Raw genomic sequence first — 18693 nt, forward strand, 5'->3', positions numbered from 1 at the left:
TGGTTGCAGCATGTTTCGGTCACTTCACATGACCCTGGGACACCGTGACCGTCATAAATATGAATCAGTTGCCAAGCATCTGAATGTAAATCACAAAACCCTGGAGATGCTGCAACGTTCCAGCTGATCGGCGCTTCTTCTGGGCTCAGCAGAAGCGCCAGGATCAGCGCCGAGCTTCAGCTGGAGCCTGGTGCTGATCCTGGCACTTCTGCTGAGCCCTGACAGCCCTGCAGCTCCAGTCGTCTCTCGCTCAGGCTTGTGCGGTGCTGCCACCGCTTCAGCTCATTCCTCTCCCCCGCTACCACTTTTCTAGGATGGTTGCATACCACCTGCCAGGTGCCAATGTACCACAGGTGGTACCCATACCGCTGGTTGAAAAGCCCTGTGCTAGATGACTGAGTGGGGTGGTTGACACCCAATTTGACAGGCATCTCATAACTTTACCACTTGTCCCCAGTGCTACAAATCCCATCAAATGTCCTTCCAATTTTTCTCCTGACCAGGTGAAATGTGAACACTATTGGCCCTTGGACTACACCCCCTGCACCTATGATAACATTACTGTGTCTGTTATGACAGAAACCATACTCCCTGATTGGTCTGTCCGTGACTTCTGCATCAAGCAGGTGAGTGATTGAGACTCAAAGCTGCCTTCTCCTTCTGAGCTTAACATGCCGCAAGAAGTGCTACCTGGTTCAATCCTTTTCAAGTGACTTCCACCTTGACAGCCCAAGGGAAAAATACACCATTATTTCCCATGCTCAGGTACCTATGGGAGCCAAAAAGGGATGTAGGGGAAAAAGAAAGGGGAGTAGGCATGGGTGAATATCAAGAGTTCCCAAGTACAAGGGGGGGAAAATCGTACTCCCCCAAATTTGTGTCTTGGTTTGGGGAATATCTGAATTATGTGTTTCTCAACACATAATTCCAGGAACGGTTGCTGGAATTGGATATGTCTAGTTTAACGAAGAGAAGGGCGAGGGGTGACATGATAGCAGTGTTCCAATATCTCAGGGGCTGCCACAAAGAAGAGGCAGTCAAGCTATTCTCCAAAGCGCCTGAAAGCAGGACAAGAAGCAATGGATGGAAACTAGTCAAGGAGAGAAGCAACCTAGAACTAAGGAGAAACTTCCTGACAGTTAGAACAATTAACTAGTGGAACAACCTGCCTCCAAAAGCTGGAAGTTTTTAAGAAGAGACTGGACAGCCATTTGTCTGAAATGGTATACTTAGGGTTTCCTGTCTGAGAAGGAAGGTCAGGACTAGGTGACCTCCAAGATCCCTTCCAACTTTATTTTTATTATTATTATTATTATTATTATTATTATTATTATTATTATTATTATTATTATTATTATTATTATTATTATTATTATTATTATTATTATTATTATTAACAGGTGAGCACGTCTGAAGTTCTCCATGCTAGGCATTATCACTACACATCATGGCCAGATCATGGAGTGCCCCAAACCACAGACACCATTCTTCGTTTCCGAGATCTTGTCAGGCAGGACTTGGACAAAATGAAGGATAATGGGCCAGTTCTGGTTCACTGCAGGTACATCAAGTGGGAGTGAGAAGGTCCGGGGCAAGAAAAAAACCAAGGGAAGGTGGGACACTCATTACTGAGATCTTCTCCAATGGATCTGCTCAGAGTGACTCTTCTTTCTAAGCAAGGTGGCACTATTGATTAGGATCTTCTCCGCTGAGGGCTTCAGTCTCCCTTCACTTTCCAATAAATCAAGCACCGAGAAAGTCATATAGGTCATGCTGGTTGGGGATGATGGATGTTGAAGTTCAAGATATCTAGAGGGCCCCAGGCTGAATAAGGCTGATCTAGAATATCTCCCATGGTGTCTGCCTCACTAGATAGACCAGGCTGGGAAATCAACGCCACCCAAAACTAGAGCTATACTTTATTGAGATAGGCTATAATGTCTACCCCTACTGACACCAAACAACACCAGTTCCATTGGAGCAACACCGAAATCATCGGCCATGCTACCACCTGCCAGGCTTGTGAGTTCATCGAAGCCCGGCCAATCACAAGCAATTCCATCAGCAGACACCTTGACCTACAGCCAGCCTACGAACCCCTCAGGATCCAAATCAACCACACAGCCAACCAGAGACAGCACCGACCCTCAAACGACCCACGCAAACCCCCTCCTCCCCCCACCAGCAGTTCACCTCCTAATGACCCTGGCCTGAGGTAACCTCCCCATAACAAGACCCATCACAAGCCTCTCACTGATGACTCACACCTGACCCATCACAAGACCCATCAGAAGACCCTCACTTGACACACCCACACCTGAAGCCCTTATAAACAGGAGAACATTGACACTGACGTCCCCTAAACTCTGCTAAAGGTGTTACCTAGCCTGGTAACGAAACGTTTGGAAACCAACCCACAAGCTTGGAGAAGGAACTTTCACCCTCATAGGCTATGACACGGGTCGGCAACCCGCGGCTCCGGAGCCGCATGCGGCTCTTTGAGCCGTCTCCTGCGGCTCCCAGCCGCCCGGTGCGCGCGCACCTCTTCGAACGGGCAGTGGTGCGCGCGCAGCTCTCCAAATGGAGAGTGGCACCGCCCGTTTGGAGAGGTGCACGCGCACCTCTCTGAATGGGCGGAGGTGCGCACGCACCTCCCCAAACCTTTGGAGAGGTGCGCGCACACCTCCGCGCGAACGGGCAGCGGCGGCGCTTGTTGGGAAAGCTGGCGCGGCATGTTTGCAGGCTGCCGAAAGTGGCAGCTCTGCAAACGGGCCGCGGCAGCTTTCCTAACAAGCGGCGCCGCTGCCCATTCAGAGAGGTGCGCGCGCACCTCCCCAAACCTTTGAAAAGGTGCGCGCGCACCTCCGCGCGAACGGGCAGCGGCGCCGCTTGTTGGGAAAGCTGCCACGGCACGTTTGCAGGCTGCCGAAAGCGGCAGCTCTGCAAACGGGCCGCGGCAGCTTTCCCAACAAGCGGCGCCGCTGCCCATTCCGAGAGGTGCGTGCGCACCTCTCCGAACCTTTGGAGAGGTGCGCGGTAGCTCTGAGGCGGTAGCTCTGCAAACGGGCCGTCGCCGTCGCGCAACCGGGAACCGGTTCCATCACACATTAAAAAATTGCAACCGCGCACGTCCGCGCATGCGCAAGAAAAACCCGTTTTGCGCATGCGCAAAATGTTTTTGCGCATGCGCGTGCATGGACGTACACACGCGGCTCCCACTTTTTTTTATGTGTGATGGAACCGGTTCCCTGTGGCTCTTTTCCTTTTTCAGGTTGCCGACCCCTGGGCTATGATAACAGAATCTTGCAAGCTTGCGTGTGCTTTACTTTACCTTCTTCTTATGCTCCAATGAATCGGGAACAAATCAGCCTGAGTGACTTCCAAAGACTATTTTGCTTCCCAGGACTATTTTAGCCCTCTTTGCTTATGTAACGTTCTTGCCTATTTCTGTCAAAGTCGTCTTCCTTAGTCATAACATACATCTAGAGCAGGAGTCCTCAACCCTTGGCAACTTTAAGACTTGTAGGCTTCAACTCCCAGAATTCCTCAGCCAGCAAAGCTGGGAGTTGAAGTCCACAAGTCTTAGAGTTGCCAAGGTTGAGGACCCCTGATCTAGAGCATAGTTGAGGTTCTCCATGCCTGATTGCCTCTTTTTTTTTCTTCTTCTTCTTCATTTTTCCACCTTTCCAGTGCTGGGGTGGGCCGGACAGGCACGTTTATTTCTCTAGATTCACTCCTGTGTGAAGCCCAGGACCGAGGAGAGATTGGTGTCTTTTCATTTGTTGAGAAACTGAGAAGGAACCGTCCACTCATGATCCAGAATGAGGTGAGAGAATGGAAAACAGTGACATGGAGAAGCAGATCTGGTCTATGGGCAAACATTTCCTCTGAATTATTTAGAGAATTTGTCAGGGAGAAGTGGCGGGGGAAGAATTACATACATGCTCCACCGCTCATTTTGAGAGTTCCTCTGGATTTGACCCATATCCCTTCTCAGGTTGTACAGTTGGCAGGTACAAGTAGTCCTCAACTTACGACTACCACTGCCCAAAATTTCTGTTGCTAAGCAGGACATTGGTTAAGTGAGTTTCGTCCCACTGTACGACCTTTCTTGCCACAGTTGTTAAGCGAATCACGGCAGTTGTGAAATTAGCCACAGAGTTGTCAAGTGAGTCAGGTTTTTCCACCTGACTGTGTTGGTCAGAAGGTTGCAAAAAAAGTGACCGTGTGACTCGGGGAACACGGCAACCCGTCATAAATACGAGTCAGCTGCCAAGCGCCTGAATTTTGATCACGTGACCCCGGGGATGCGGCAACGGTTGTAAGTGTGAAAAATGGTCCAAAGGTATTTGAAGAAGGGGGGGTCAAAGAGGCCATCTACGTTAAATTGAACAACCCTGCCTGCCTCAACAGAAAGGGAAGGATAGGAGCCCACCTCTCTCCCGTCCACAACACAGTCCTTCGTCCCATGAAGCTTCCACACCCGCTTGCACTTTGATTCAGGTGACCCTGAGGGCACAGATAAATCCGCAACTGGCCTCAACGATCCTCAGAACTAAGGACTGACCTTCAGAGTGCTAACGACAGGATGACTGCAAAGAATATAAATCCTTCCGTTCCCCACCAGTCAGTTAGAACTGAAAAAACGTTTTGAATGAGAAGTGAAACATTTTTCGAGGAAAAAAACCCGCACACACCAGAAAGTCCAATTGCCTTTTAGAAAAGCATTTTTGGGACGGTACCCGAGGGACTGCTATTGTCTTTTTTTCTATGGGGTGCTTTTATTTTCCATCAAGAGCTTCCTGGTCATTTTCTGTCTAACTATTAACTAAGGCTTTAACACCTGGAATACTGCATTCAGTTTTGCTCACCACATTACGAAAAAGATGTTGAGACTTTGGGGAAAAAGTGCAAAGAAGAGCAACTAAGATGATTAAAGGCCTGGAGACTAAAACATACGAAGGACGGTTGTAGGAATTGGGTACGGCCAATCTAGAAAAAAGAAGAACCAGGGGGAACATGATAGCAGTATTCCAGTATTTGAGAGGTTGCCACAAAGAGGAGGGGGTCAACTTATTCTCCAAAGATCCAGACAGCAGGACAAGAAGCAACGGATGGAAACTAATCAAGGAGAGAAGCAACCTGGAACTAAGGAGAAACTTCCTGACAGTTAGAACAATAAACCAGGCCTGCCTTCAGGAGTTGTAGGTGCTCCATCACTGAAGGTTTTTAAGAAGACACTGGAGAGCCAATTGTCTGAAATGGTATAGGGCCATGGTGGCGAACCTATGGCACGCATGCCATAGGTGGCATGCAGAGCCCTCCCTGTGGGCACCCGCGCCATCGCCCCAGTCCTAGGCCTTCAGCTGGGTTTTATAAAACCTTTTTGCTTTAGGCCTCCGACGTGTGCAAAAAAAAAAAAGGTTCAATCAATCAATTTCAATTTCTTGCAGGAAAAAAAAAAGATCTCGGAAAGTTGGAATTGATTGATTGAACCTTTTAGTTCCACCCAGTCTGCTGTTACCACCGCAGCCACACCCACCCAATGGGCAACGCCCACCCAATGGACCACGCCCACCCGGCACCTGACAATACATAAGTGTGTTTTGGGTTGGAGTTTGGGCACTCGGTCTCTAAAAGGTTCACCATCACTGGTATAGGGTCTCCTGTTTGAGCAAGGGGTTGGACTAGATGACCTCCAAGTCCCTTCCATCTCTATTCTGATTGATAGGATTAGTCTTTTTTTTAACTCCCAAGCCACTCAGTTGGTGCTCACACTTACTGTGAAAAAGACAAAGCTGCCTTGGAGTTGAGCTCTAGTCCTGGCGACTGCATCAATACATCTATTTAGTTTTCCTGGCAACAGGAAGGAAACCTTTTGCCATTGTCTTCCTGCAGTATTAATTTTTCAACCCTCAAAGGCTACGCCTGCTGCCCTGCAATTCCCTGTCGATCTCCCTGTGCCAAGAGTTTTTGTTTTGACCTCCCAAGCTAAGTTACAGCCATGGATTTTTCTGGTGATCTTCCAGGACCAATTACTACTTCCAGGTCTGATCTAGCTTAGCTTTCTGAAATCAGGCCAAGTCAGCTGGGCATTCCCCCCACCCCCACCCCAAAGCTGGGCAAATGGGTATCTGCAGTGCTTTTTTTGTAAAAGAAAAAGGTGCCGGAACTCACACATCTCATACAACCCGTCGAGCCTACCCTACAAGGTTCCATCCAAAAAAGGTGCCGGAACTCCGTTCTGAGCATTCTATGACAAAAAAGGCCCTGGGTATATGCTCTGGAAGGAACTGGGGTACATTTGAATCAACTCCCAACTGAGCTTGCCACATGCATATAGCTATACAAACAGCCACATTTCCCGGTGTGATTTCTGCATCACTGGGTTTTGGGTGTGTGTGCGTGCGTGTGTGTGTGTGTTTAACGAATTGGCCAATACCTCTGACCACCGCTGATGTCCCTGTGGGGCAACTCAAATCAATTGTTTATGCCATGTTCAGCTATCTAACCCTCCCCTGCTCCTCTCTCTCTCTCTTTCCACAGGATCAGTATGTCTTTTTGCACCAGTGTCTGCTGGATGGGATCCAGTCTGCCCCAACGAATGCCCGGGTGATCCAGGAACATCCTGCTGTCTATGAAAACATTATGGCTATGCAAACCTATGAGGTCTCCCGAGTGTGAGAGGCTTGGCTTTTGCCCAGGCAAGAAGATCCCTCTATAGCAGGGCTTTTCAACCAGTAGTACAGGTACCACCTGTGGTACATTGGCACCTGGCAGGTGGTACATGACCATCCTAGAGAAGTGGTAGCGGGGGAGGGGAATGAGCTGAACTGGTGGCAGCACCGCACAAGCCTGAGTGAGAGATGGCTGGAGCTGCAGGGCTGTCAGGGCTCAGCGGAAGCTCCAGGATCAGCGCTTCTTCAGGGCTGTCAGGGCTCAGCGGAAGCGCCAGGATCAGTGGCAGGCTCCAGCTGGAGCTCAGCACTGATCCTGGCACTTCTGCTGAGCTTAGAAGAAGCACTGACCAGCTGGAAAGTTGCAGCATCTCCAGGGTCTTGTGATTTACATTCAGATGCTTGGCAACTGATTCATATTTATGATGGTCACAGTGTCCCAGAGTCACATGAAGTGACCAAACCCTGCTGCAACCACCCAGCAGACGGAGGGAATAAAAACCAAACACCCCTCCACACACACACACACGCTGCCAATCTTCAACAGAAATGCTCACAACAATGAAAACCTCGGACAGGAGGAAGAGCGCCGCCGGGCGGGCAGGCAGTTGTCTTGCTCGGCTGTGGCTTGGGGGCCCTTTTTTCAATGCCATTGTAACTTCGAACAGTCACTAAGCGAACTGTTGTAAGTCGAGGACTACCTGCACTTCATCACTTTTTTCCTTTTTTTTGGGGTCATCAAGTTTGTTGTGATTCAGGGTCAGCCTGTGGGTCCGGCAGCCGGGTCGGATGACTCGGATGACTCAGACGAGGGGGAGGAGGAGGGTGTTGAAGACGAACTTGCTGATGATGGCTTGGAGGCTTCGCAGAGCCCCCAGCCAGGCCCCTCTTCTCAGCTGCGCGAGCCCGACAGTGCGGATGATGATGACCCACAGCTGGCCCTGTTCAAGGACGCCCGACGCAGGAGGCAGTCAAGCAGGAGCAAGCAGAGAAAGGCTGTGGGACTCCTCGGAAGGAGGCACAGGGAGGCCACGCCCTGAACGCTAATAAAGGGAGTGTTTGGGGAAGGGCTGGTTGCTGAAAGCAACCGCTCCGTTTGAGGATCAAAGTTCCAGTATCTTGTTTCATGTTTTGTTGCTTGTTTGTATAATAAATCTTGGCAGACGTTTTCCAGCCTCAGACGCTCTCCAGCCTCTGCCGTTTGTACAGGGGTTGCCTTTCTGCAAGGCCGGTAGCAGGCTGGTACAGAACAGTTTGCTTTCAGCCTCCCACCCCTTACAACTATTATGGAGCAGCTTCGTGCCGAGAATGCTCAGCTCACTCAACAACTCACTTTGCTGGCAGCTCAGGTGGCTCAACTGCAAGCGCAGGTTCATGCTGCACCCCCACCCAGGAGAAAATGCCAGATAGCAATGCCGGACAAATTTACAGGTATTCCTGAACTGTTTCCTGCTTTCCTGGGACAATGCCAGCTCTTTATCAGCGTGAGAGCGGCTGATTTCCCCACTGACCGGGATAAGGTGGGGTTTGTGTTAAGCCTTCTTTCGGGGGATGCAGCTCGTTGGGGCACGCCTCTGCTGGCTCAACCTAGCCCATTGTTGGACAACTTTGTGGGGTTTTGTGACCATATGCGTCTAATGTACGAGGACCCAATTAAGACGCAGACTGCCACCCGACGCCTGAAAGCTCTGAGGCAGGGTCAACGCCCCCTACAGGCCTATATCAGCGACTTCCGGCTGCTTAGCCAGGATTCCGCCTGGAATGAGGCTGCGCTCGTGGATGCCTTCCAGGACGGATTGTCGGAGGAGATGTTGGATGAGCTGGCCCGTGTGGACATTCCCTCAGACCTGAATGGGCTGATCCATCTTTGCCTGCGGATCGATGCCCGGTTGCAGCAGCGAAAGAGTCGCCGTGCCACCCCACAGACCCCTGCCGCCCCTGTTGTGCGTGAGCCCCCAGTCCAAAGGGAGGAGCCAATGGAGCTGGGTGCCGCCAGGTCTCGTCTATCGGTGACGGAAATGAACAGACGACGATCGGGGGGGTTGTGTTTTTACTGTGGGGACCCTGGACATTTGGCTGCTTCTTGCCCAAAGAAGCGTCAGCGGGCATCAGTGACCAAGCCTGCCCCGAGAAAGTCCCCTACTTTGCTGTCGGGAAACGCCCTGAGCCCGATCTAGACGGTGTGAGAGATCGGGCGTCCCACAACAACAACACCGAGCGACGCCGTTCCGATGGTGCCTGTGAACCTCCACGGCATTTGATTTTGGAGGCACGTCTGATCCTTCCTGGCAAGCCAGAGGGGATTCCAGTCCATGCCTTAATTGACTCTGGGGCTACCACAAACTTTATGGACTCAGCCCTGTGGCCAAATGGGCTGTTCCCCAGTGTCCGGTGGATCCGCCCATGTTAGTGGAGACTATCGATGGTCGAGTGCTCCTGTCCGGGCCTATTACGGCCGCCACGCAACCAGTATATATGGCCATCAGTTCCCATGTGGAGGCCATCCAGTTCTACATCACTTCGGATCTGCACTTCCCCGTGGTCTTGGGACTGGCGTGGCTCCGGGCGCATGACCCACAGATCTATTGGTCACAGAACTTGGTCACCTTCCCAAGCTTGCAGTGCGTGGACCACTCCCGCCATATCTGTGCCGGTCAGGTGGAGGGTTCCCCAGGGGTTTCCTTGCCTCCCGAACTGTCCGACTTTGCTGATGTGTTCAGCGAGTCAGAGGCGGATCAATTACCCCCGCACAGGCCCTATGACTGCTCCATTGACTTAGTCCCTGATGCGCCTCTCCCAGTGGGGCGTTTGTACTCCATGTCGGAGCCCGAGTTGGCTGCATTGCGGGACTTCCTGGAGAAGAATTTGGCTCGCGGTTTCATCCGGCCCTCGTCCTCGCCAGTGTCTGCACCCGTGCTCTTCGTCAAAAAGAAGTCGGGCGAATTACGGCTTTGCTGCGACTACCGGAAACTCAACGCCATCACGGTGCGCAACCGTTACCCGCTGCCCCTCATCCCCGAGCTCTTGGACCGACTCCGGGAGGCTAAGATCTTCACGAAACTGGACCTGCGTGGAGGTTATAACCTCGTCAGAGTTCGGTCGGGTGATGAGTGGAAGACGGCGTTTGGTACTCGCTATGGACATTTCGAGTACACGGTGATGCCGTTTGGCCTGACCAACGCCCCCGCTGTGTTTCAGCATTTTATGAACGACATCTTCCGGGATTTGTTGGACCAGTTTGTCGTGATCTACCTGGACGACATCCTGGTCTACTCCCCGTCGCGTGAAGTGCATCATCAGCATCTCCGTCAGGTCTTGCAGCGACTTCGAGAACATCGGCTGTTTGCCAAGTTGGAGAAGTGCCAGTTCTACCAGGTGACCATCGATTTCCTGGGTCACCGCATTTCTCCTGAGGGCATCGCCATGGAGCCGAGTAAGGTGGAGTCGTTGCAGAGTTGGCAACCCCCGCGTCGCGTGAAGGATGTTCAGCGACTTCTTGGATTTGCCAACTACTACCGAACATTCATCCCTGGCTTTGCTGCCTTGACAGCCCCCCTCACCCGGCTCCTGCAGAAGAAGACTCGGTTCCAGTGGAACGCACCAGAACAACAGGCGTTCCAGGCTTTCAAGGACGCCTTCATGAAGGAGCCCATCTTGAAGCATCCTGACCCGCAACGGCCGTTTGTCGTGGAGGCGGACGCCTCCGACATTGCCATTGGGGCAGTGTTACTCCAGGCAACGACGCCCAGCGGTACCCTTTTCCCTCGCGCGTATCACTCTCGAAAATTGAACCCCTCGGAGCGCAACTATACCATCTGGGAGAAGGAGCTGCTGGCCATCAAAGCGGCGTTCGAGGCCTGGAGGCATCATCTGGAGGGAGCGCGGCATCAAATCGAGGTCCGGACGGACCATAAGAATTTGGAAAGCCTGCAGACCGCTCGGAATTTGAACCAACGCCAGATCCGGTGGTCTCTTTTCTTTGCGAGGTTTGACTTCCGGGTTCGGTACATACCAAGCGGGCACAATCAGAGAGCGGATGCTCTGTCCAGGAAGCCCGAATATACCCGAGTGGAAGACAAGCTTCTGCCCAGGACAGTGATCCCCGTCGAGTCTTTTGCTGCGGTGCGGGAGCCGGTTGATATACGGGCTCGGATCCGGGAGGCACAGCAGCAGGAGGCGTGGGTGGCTCAGCGGAAGGAGGAGGTGGGGCCAGATTCGCCTTGGACGGTCACGGATGGACTCTTGTATTATCGTGACCGGCTCTATGTTCCGGGAGGGCCACTCAGGGGACTCGTCCTCAGCCAGTGTCATGATAACCCGGCAGCGGGGCATTTTGGCCTGTTCAAGACTCTGAACCTGGTCTCCCGTACCTTCTGGTGGCCCCGAGTCCGACACGACGTCCAGTCTTATGTCACCTCTTGCATCCCATGCAGGCAGGCCAAGTCAGCGACAGGGGCCCCGCCTGGATTACTGCAGCCTTTGCCAACACCCAAGAGACCCTGGGGGGCTGTGTCCATGGACTTTCTGACGGATTTACCCCCATCCTCTGGTTTCACGACAGTGTTTGTGGTGGTGGACATGCTGACCAAGATGGCGCACTTCATCCCCTGTCGCGGCTTACCGTCAGCTCGCGCCACTAGTCGTATGTTTATCCAACAGGTGTTTCGGCTGCACGGCCTCCCCGATAGAGTCGTCTCCGATAGGGGGGCCCAGTTTACAGCCCGCTTCTGGCAGGAGTTGATGCATGCGTTGGACATCAAGGTTTGCCTCTCGTCCGCGCATCATCCTCAGACTGACGGGGGAACCGAGAAGGTCATCGGTATCCTGGAACAGTATCTGCGCTGCTACGTCAACCTGCAGCAGAACAATTGGGTGGACTATCTGGCCATAGTTGAGTTTGCCTTTAACAACTCGCAGCACACCTCCACACAGATGACACCGTTCTTGGCCAATGTGGGTTATCACCCCCGGTTTTTCCCCCTTTCTCCCGTGGACTCACCGGAGCCGGCAGTGAACGACTTCATGGCAAAGTTACAGGCGATCCATCGATTGGTGCGACGGCAGTTGGAGAAGGCCAAGGCCGATTACAAAAGGTTTGCTGATCGGTCAAGACGGGATACGCCTCCACTATCGGTGGGGGATCGGGTCTGGCTGTCCACCAGGAACTTACCGTCCACACGGCCGGCGAGGAAGTTAGACCACCGATATTTAGGACCGTTTCCAGTCGAGGCTGTCATCAATCCGGTCGCCTATCGCTTAACTCTGCCACGTTCCCTGCGCATGCACCCCGTCTTCCATCGGTCTCTGTTGGTTCCCGAGCAACCGGCTTGTCCACTCCGCCAAGCGGAACCTCCCCCATCAGGACCTCGTGATGGAGGCAGCACCCCCGAGTACGAGGTCGCCAGCATCAGGGATTCCCGTTGGCTGAAAGGTCGTTTTCAGTACCTGATCGAGTGGAAAGGGTACGGGCCGGAGGACTTCACCTGGGAAGACGCGACCGCCGTTCATGCCCCTGCGTTGGTGACTGCTTTTCACGAACAATTCCCATCCCGACCGCATCCGGATCGGCAGCCCCGGGGGAAGGGCCCTGCGGTGCGGGATAGTGTTGTGATTCAGGGTCAGCCTGTGGGTCCGGCAGCTGGGTCGGATGACTCGGATGACTCAGACGAGGGGGAGGAGGAGGGTGTTGAAGACGAACTTGCTGATGATGGCTTGGAGGCTTCGCAGAGCCCCCAGCCAGGCCCCTCTTCTCAGCTGCGCGAGCCCGACAGTGCGGATGATGATGACCCACAGCTGGCCCTGTTCAAGGACGCCCGACGCAGGAGGCAGTCAAGCAGGAGCAAGCAGAGAAAGGCTGTGGGACTCCTCGGAAGGAGGCACAGGGAGGCCACGCCCTGAACTCTAATAAAGGGAGTGTTTGGGGAAGGGCTGGTTGCTGAAAGCAACCGCTCCGTTTGAGGATCAAAGTTCTGGTATCTTGTTTCATGTTTTGTTGCTTGTTTGTATAATAAATCTTGGCAGACGTTTTCCAGCCTCAGACGCTCTCCAGCCTCTGCCGTTTGTACAGGGGTTGCCTTTCTGCAAGGCCGGTAGCAGGCTGGTACAGAACAAAGTTTTTGACACCTTGCTAGGCAACTGGTGGTACTCGGATGTTGCCCTATCCTAAAAGTGGCACAATGGGTGAAAAGGTTGAAAAGCCCTGTTCTATTTTTTGCAAAACAATTGCCCCTCCCAAAAAAAGATTGAGGCATTTCCCCCCCCTCACCGAATTTAACTTCCATGTTTTAAATGGAGTAAATTTGCAGAAGCAAACTTCCCAGACTGTATAGGTAGTTTTCTTCTCTGAAATAAAAAGATTCCCAGTGATTCAGAGCCTCCCTTTTAGCCTCAAATAATCGTTTCGTCAATTAATTAAGTAAACATGACCGCCTTTAAAAAAAATTGTTGGCATACAAGATGACTAAGACAAAGCCATGATACAAAACTGAATCAAACACACTAAGTAACCTTTGAATCACAGAGAACCGGAGTATGAATGTCTTACTTTACCAAGTTGTGCGCAAGAAACATTCTTTCCTGTTGACAATGAATTCACATTCTTGATGTACACAACAGTTTGTCTACTCCTTTGCCCCAGCCATCCTCTTCTCTCACACCACTGTTCTGGGAATTGGGAGGGGAGGAGGGGGGAGGGTAGCAATTGTGGCACAACAGCAGAGTTCTTCCTCCGATTATATACTGTGTGAAAGTTGGGCCCTAAAAGAGATTAAGACTGAAGCACACAGCCTGGCTGAATTATTTGGTTGCCTCAGCAACCTGAGTGTCAGCTCCACAATGTTGCCATGGAGAACTCACACACACACACTATATACATATACGTATATGTATATACATACCTATACCTATACACACACACACACATATACACACACACACATATGTCTGTGTGTATGTGTGTATGTATATACACACACCACAAACACACAGACATACACACATATGCACTTACATTCAGGTGTGAATGTATGGAAGTGTATAGACAGAAGAAAAGCTTGCCTTTCTTCCTTTCTTCCACACCCACAAACACACATACACACATCTATATATAATAAATAATCTCCCTCCTATATATACAGTATATATGCATGTGAATATATTACATGCTGCATTCATATATCAGCATATATGCCTACTGCATTCATATATATGCATGCATGCATGCATGCATATGTGTATGTGTGTGTGTGTAGTGATAGCTTCTTGACAGTTCTAAAAGGCAGATTTGAATGCATGTGTGTACGTGTATGTGTGTACATAGATACATATATAAATGCATACATATATACAGGGCTTTTTTTCTCATAGAACGCTCAGAACGGAGTTCCGGCACCTTTTTTGGATGAAAGGCAGGTTGTATGACATGTGTGAGTTCCGGCACCTTTTTCTTTTACAAAAAAAGCACTGCATATATATATGTATGCTTGTTTGTGTGGAGCGGTTGTTGGCAGCCTGGGGGTTGGGGACCCCTGCTCCAAAGCACCTGAAGACAGGACAAGAAGCAACGGATGGAAACTAATCAAGGAGAGAAGCAACCTGGAAATAAGGAGAAATTCCCTGACAGGTAGAACAATAATTCAGTGGAACAACTTGCTTCCAGAAGCTGCGGGTGCTGTGTGAAAGTTGGGCCCTAAAAGAGATTAAGACTGGATGTATTCTGGAACACGGGTGGGTGGGATGAAGTCCAAGATGCTCTTTTTGGGAGGAGAGGAGAGAAAGCTACTGAGGCCTTGCCGTTGAAAGGAGGGTAAACTGCAGGTAAGAATGGTGGGACAGGAAAGAAACTGAGATGAATTTAGATCCCAGTGCTGATAAATCAAAGAGGTATGAATGCCCTTGAGTTTGGTGCTGGGATTCAGGATTCTTCTTCCTTCTTCCCAGTGCTTTTTTTGTAAAAGAAAAAGGTGCCGGAACTCACACATGTCATACAACCTGCCTTGCTTACCCTACAAGGTTCCATCCAAAAGAGGTGCCGGAACTCCGTTCTGAGCGTTCTATGAGAAAAAAAGCCCTGCTTCTTCTTCCTCCTCCTCCTCCTCCTCCTCCTCCTCCTCCTCCTCCTCCTCACTAGTGTTATTTCCGCACTATGGCAGTTTCTGCTTGGGATCCAGACTTCTTAGATGTGCTCAAGAGATGAGAAAGTAGAAGGCTGGAAGGTAGCCCTAAGCATTGGGTTCTTTGGGAGAACGGTGGCATTCATCTATCGGGATGCCAGGCTCTCGCCCTTATAAATGAATAATAGAGAGCTGTCCGTTTTCAGATGGTATTAAACTTCCATTTTCATCAGCCCTAACCCAAATGATGAATGGGTGGAGATGACTGAACGACAAGCTTCGAAAGGGAGGGGGGAACTGGGTGAGGAATCCAAGGTTCCCTTACCCAGACTTACACTGTACATGCGTGAAGGGCAGAGCCATATTCTTCTGCATTTTCCTTCTGGGTTTTCGAAAGGAAAAGCGGTTTAGCGGTTTACTAGAAAGATGGGTCTCTGTGTGTATGCTGCGGACAAAACTAAATGCCAAAAACCAACCTAACTTTAATTTTATTATGCAGCGAGACAGAAATATTTGCTGGAGGAGTTCCTTACTCCACAGGAGGGCAGCAATGCCTCTCTCTGTCTCTCTCACTCACTCACTCACTCACACCCACCCACAACATAGATACACGCAGCCCTCTTTTAGCCCACCCCGCAATTGTGTCCATCTTGGCTCCGTCTCCCGCTGCTGCACAAGCCCATTAGCAACAGTACACACCATTCTTCCTCATAAGTTATCATTCCCATCCAGTTCAAAAGACACCCTCTTCTCCTTAATGCTCCGCCTCTTGCACAGAATGACCCACACTTCTTTTTATTTCTACAGGTGTGAATACCTGTATCTTTCCTCTTCACTAGCACACAATCCATTCTATTGTGAAAGCATACACCCACCAGACTTGAGATGAGCCTTCCCACCATTCTACAAAAAAACCCACTAAATCTTATTTCGGTCATTCAGCTTGTTCTAAATTCCTTACATTCACTCACTTGCCTCCTCTATACCAGGGCTTTTCAACCTTTTCACCCATTGTACCACTTTTAGGATAGGGCAACATCCGAGTACCACCAGTCGCCTAGCAAGGGGTCAAAAACTTGTTGACCAAAAAAAAAAGGAAAAAAGTGAGGAAGTACAGATAGTCCTCGACTTACAACAGTTTGCTTAGTGACTGTTCGAAGTTACAATGGCAATGAAAAAAGTGCCCCCCCAAGCCACAGCCGAGCAAGACACCTGCCTGCCTGCCTGGTGGCGCTCTTCCTCCTGTCCGAGGTTTTCATTGTTGTGAGCATTTCTGTTGAGGATTGGCAGCGGGGGTGGGGTGGGGTGTTTGGTTTTTATTTCCCCCCCCCCCTCTGCTGGGTGGTTGCAGCAGGTTTTGGTCACTTCACATGACCCTGGGACACTGTGACCGTCATAAATATGAATCAGTTGCCAAGCATCTGAATGTAAATCACAAGACCCTGGAGATCCTGCCACATTCCAGCTGATCGGCGGTTCTTCTGGGCTCAACAGAAGCGCCAGGATCAGCGCCGAGCTCCAACTGGAGCCTGGCGCTGATCCTGGCACTTCCGCTGAGCCCTGACAGCCCTGCAGCTCCAGCCGTCTCTCGCTCAGGCTTGTGCGGTGCTGCCACCGGTTCAGCTCATTCCCCTCCCCTGCTACCACTTTTCTAGGATGGCCGCGTACCACCTGCCAGGGGCCAATGTACCACAGGTGGTACCCGTACCACTGGTTGAAAAGCCCTGCTCTATACATTTCATGCATTTGTGACAACATCTCCTTTTCTAATTGCCTTGCTGAGAACGCCCCATAAAGTGTCACCTGTTCCGTCTTCTGGTACTTTGCATTAATACTGTACATCTGCTGCAAAGATCAGAATCTTAAAAGCACAAAAAGCAAAGGAAGACAGACAGAGGAATCCAAAATCTGCTGGAAGTAGATTCCAAAACATAAAAAAAAATGCTTCAAAGAATACATAGAGTGCAGAGGTGGGGAACATCCCCTCCGTTGTTTTTGTATAAAGGTAGTCCTTGTTTAGCAACCAGAATTGGGACCGGGAGCTCCATTGTTAAGCAAAGGGGTTGCTAAGTGAAGCTGTGACTGTGCTTAGGATCTTACTTCAGCTTTCCTTTGCTTTGCAGACCTTTTGTAGCCAATGCTTTACAGACATTCACAGATCTGTAAAGCATTTGCTATAAAGTTAGTTTTTCATCACTGTCATAACTACAAATGCTGATTCAATGAGGCAATTGCTCTCTGTTTTCAGTGTTTGACAGCCTATGACCAGCAAATAGTGCTTGACTGGAATTGGGCATGGCTAGTCTAGTGAAAAGAAGGACTAGGGGTGACATGACAGCAGTGTTCCAATGTCTAAGGGACTGCCAGAAAGAAGAGGGAATCAACCTCTTCTCCAAAGTAGAGGTCCCCAACCTTTTGGGCACCAGGGACCGGTTCCGTGGAGAAAAGTTTTTCCACGGACCGGAGAGTGCATGGTTTTATGTGCTGCCTGCATCCCACAGATGGGGCTTTGCTTGTTTGTGTGGACCGGTTGTTGGCATGCCGCGACCTGGTACCGGTCCACAGCCTGGGGGTTGGGGACCCCTGCTCCAAAGCACCTGAAGACAGGACAAGAAGCAACGGATGGAAACTAATCAAGGAGAGAAGCAACCTGGAAATAAGGAGAAATTCCCTGACAGGTAGAACAATTATTCAGTGGAACAACTTGCTTCCAGAAGCTGTGGGTGCTTCATCACTGGAGGTTTTTAAGAAGAGATTGGACAACCATTTGTCTGAAATGGTATAGGGTTTCCTGCTTCAGCAGGGGGTGGGACTAGAAGACCTCCAGAGTCCCTTCCAACTCTTATTCTGTTATTCTGGCTCTCATTTCCAGTACTTCTGACTGCTCGGCCAATTATGAAAACTGGATCAAGAGTTTCATATATGAACTCTTATGCATACATTTTTTCCTCTCTAATATTCACACAACCACAGACAAGCATGCAGATTTGTTCACTCACACAAGTGCTCCGTGCAAGTCTGATAAGTGGGTATAATATATCTGTTCCTCATTCAGTTTTGTGGGGTTGCTGTCATTGAATTCCAAGTGTTTGGACAGTCGGTCTATATAGCATGACTGTGGTCCATGCAGCTCTCCCACCACTATCATGCACACATAATTTTTGCTAGTTTTAATGTCCTTGCTTTCTCTACATAGGGAGCTCTCCTACAGGATACATTTTTGGGAGATGGCAGATATCCAAAATTCTCCAATGAGATTCTCAAGACCACTGCCTGGAAGAAGCCAAGTGATTGAGAATGGAAATTGAAATTATTGGAAGTTTGGGCTCTGGGTGGATTTGCTTCTTTTCCCTAGCAAGGTCACCATTTTTTCCTGTTCGCTCTTTTGTCACTGAGATCTAGATTGGGTTGCCCAAAAGAATATATAACCCCACGCCCTCAATTTCTTAGAGCATCCCTATCAAGGGAAGATCGTGCTTTGTAATCACAGACATACAGTATGAATGCTTGTGAGGCTGTGAGACCTTTGACCCTTGTGATAAGGACATAGATAAGTGTGTGGGAGTTATGCAGATATTAGTACTCAACGGTGTTGCAGGAAGGGAAATATAGAATGCATCAAGATAGTACATGCAGCCCACCTTTCTTTAAGATGGACAAAGAGAAAGATGCAGAGATGTTCCGTTAAGTCATGCCTCTGTGTACAAAGCTTTACATGACTTCCATGCCCTCTTCCAGGATGGAGGTGTCTTCAACCTAACTTGCAATTCATAGACCTTTTCCCCCCACATCTCCACACAACAGAGACACAGACACACACCCCTCCACCCCTGCCTTTCTTTTGCTTTCTCTCTAACCCCACCTTTTCCTTCCTAGCTCCACCCCTCAGCCAGCAACATTTCAGA

The sequence above is a fragment of the Vipera berus genome (assembly GCF_964194415.1).
Source record: "Vipera berus genome assembly, chromosome: W".
In the NCBI taxonomy this organism is placed as follows: Eukaryota; Metazoa; Chordata; class Lepidosauria; order Squamata; family Viperidae; genus Vipera; species Vipera berus.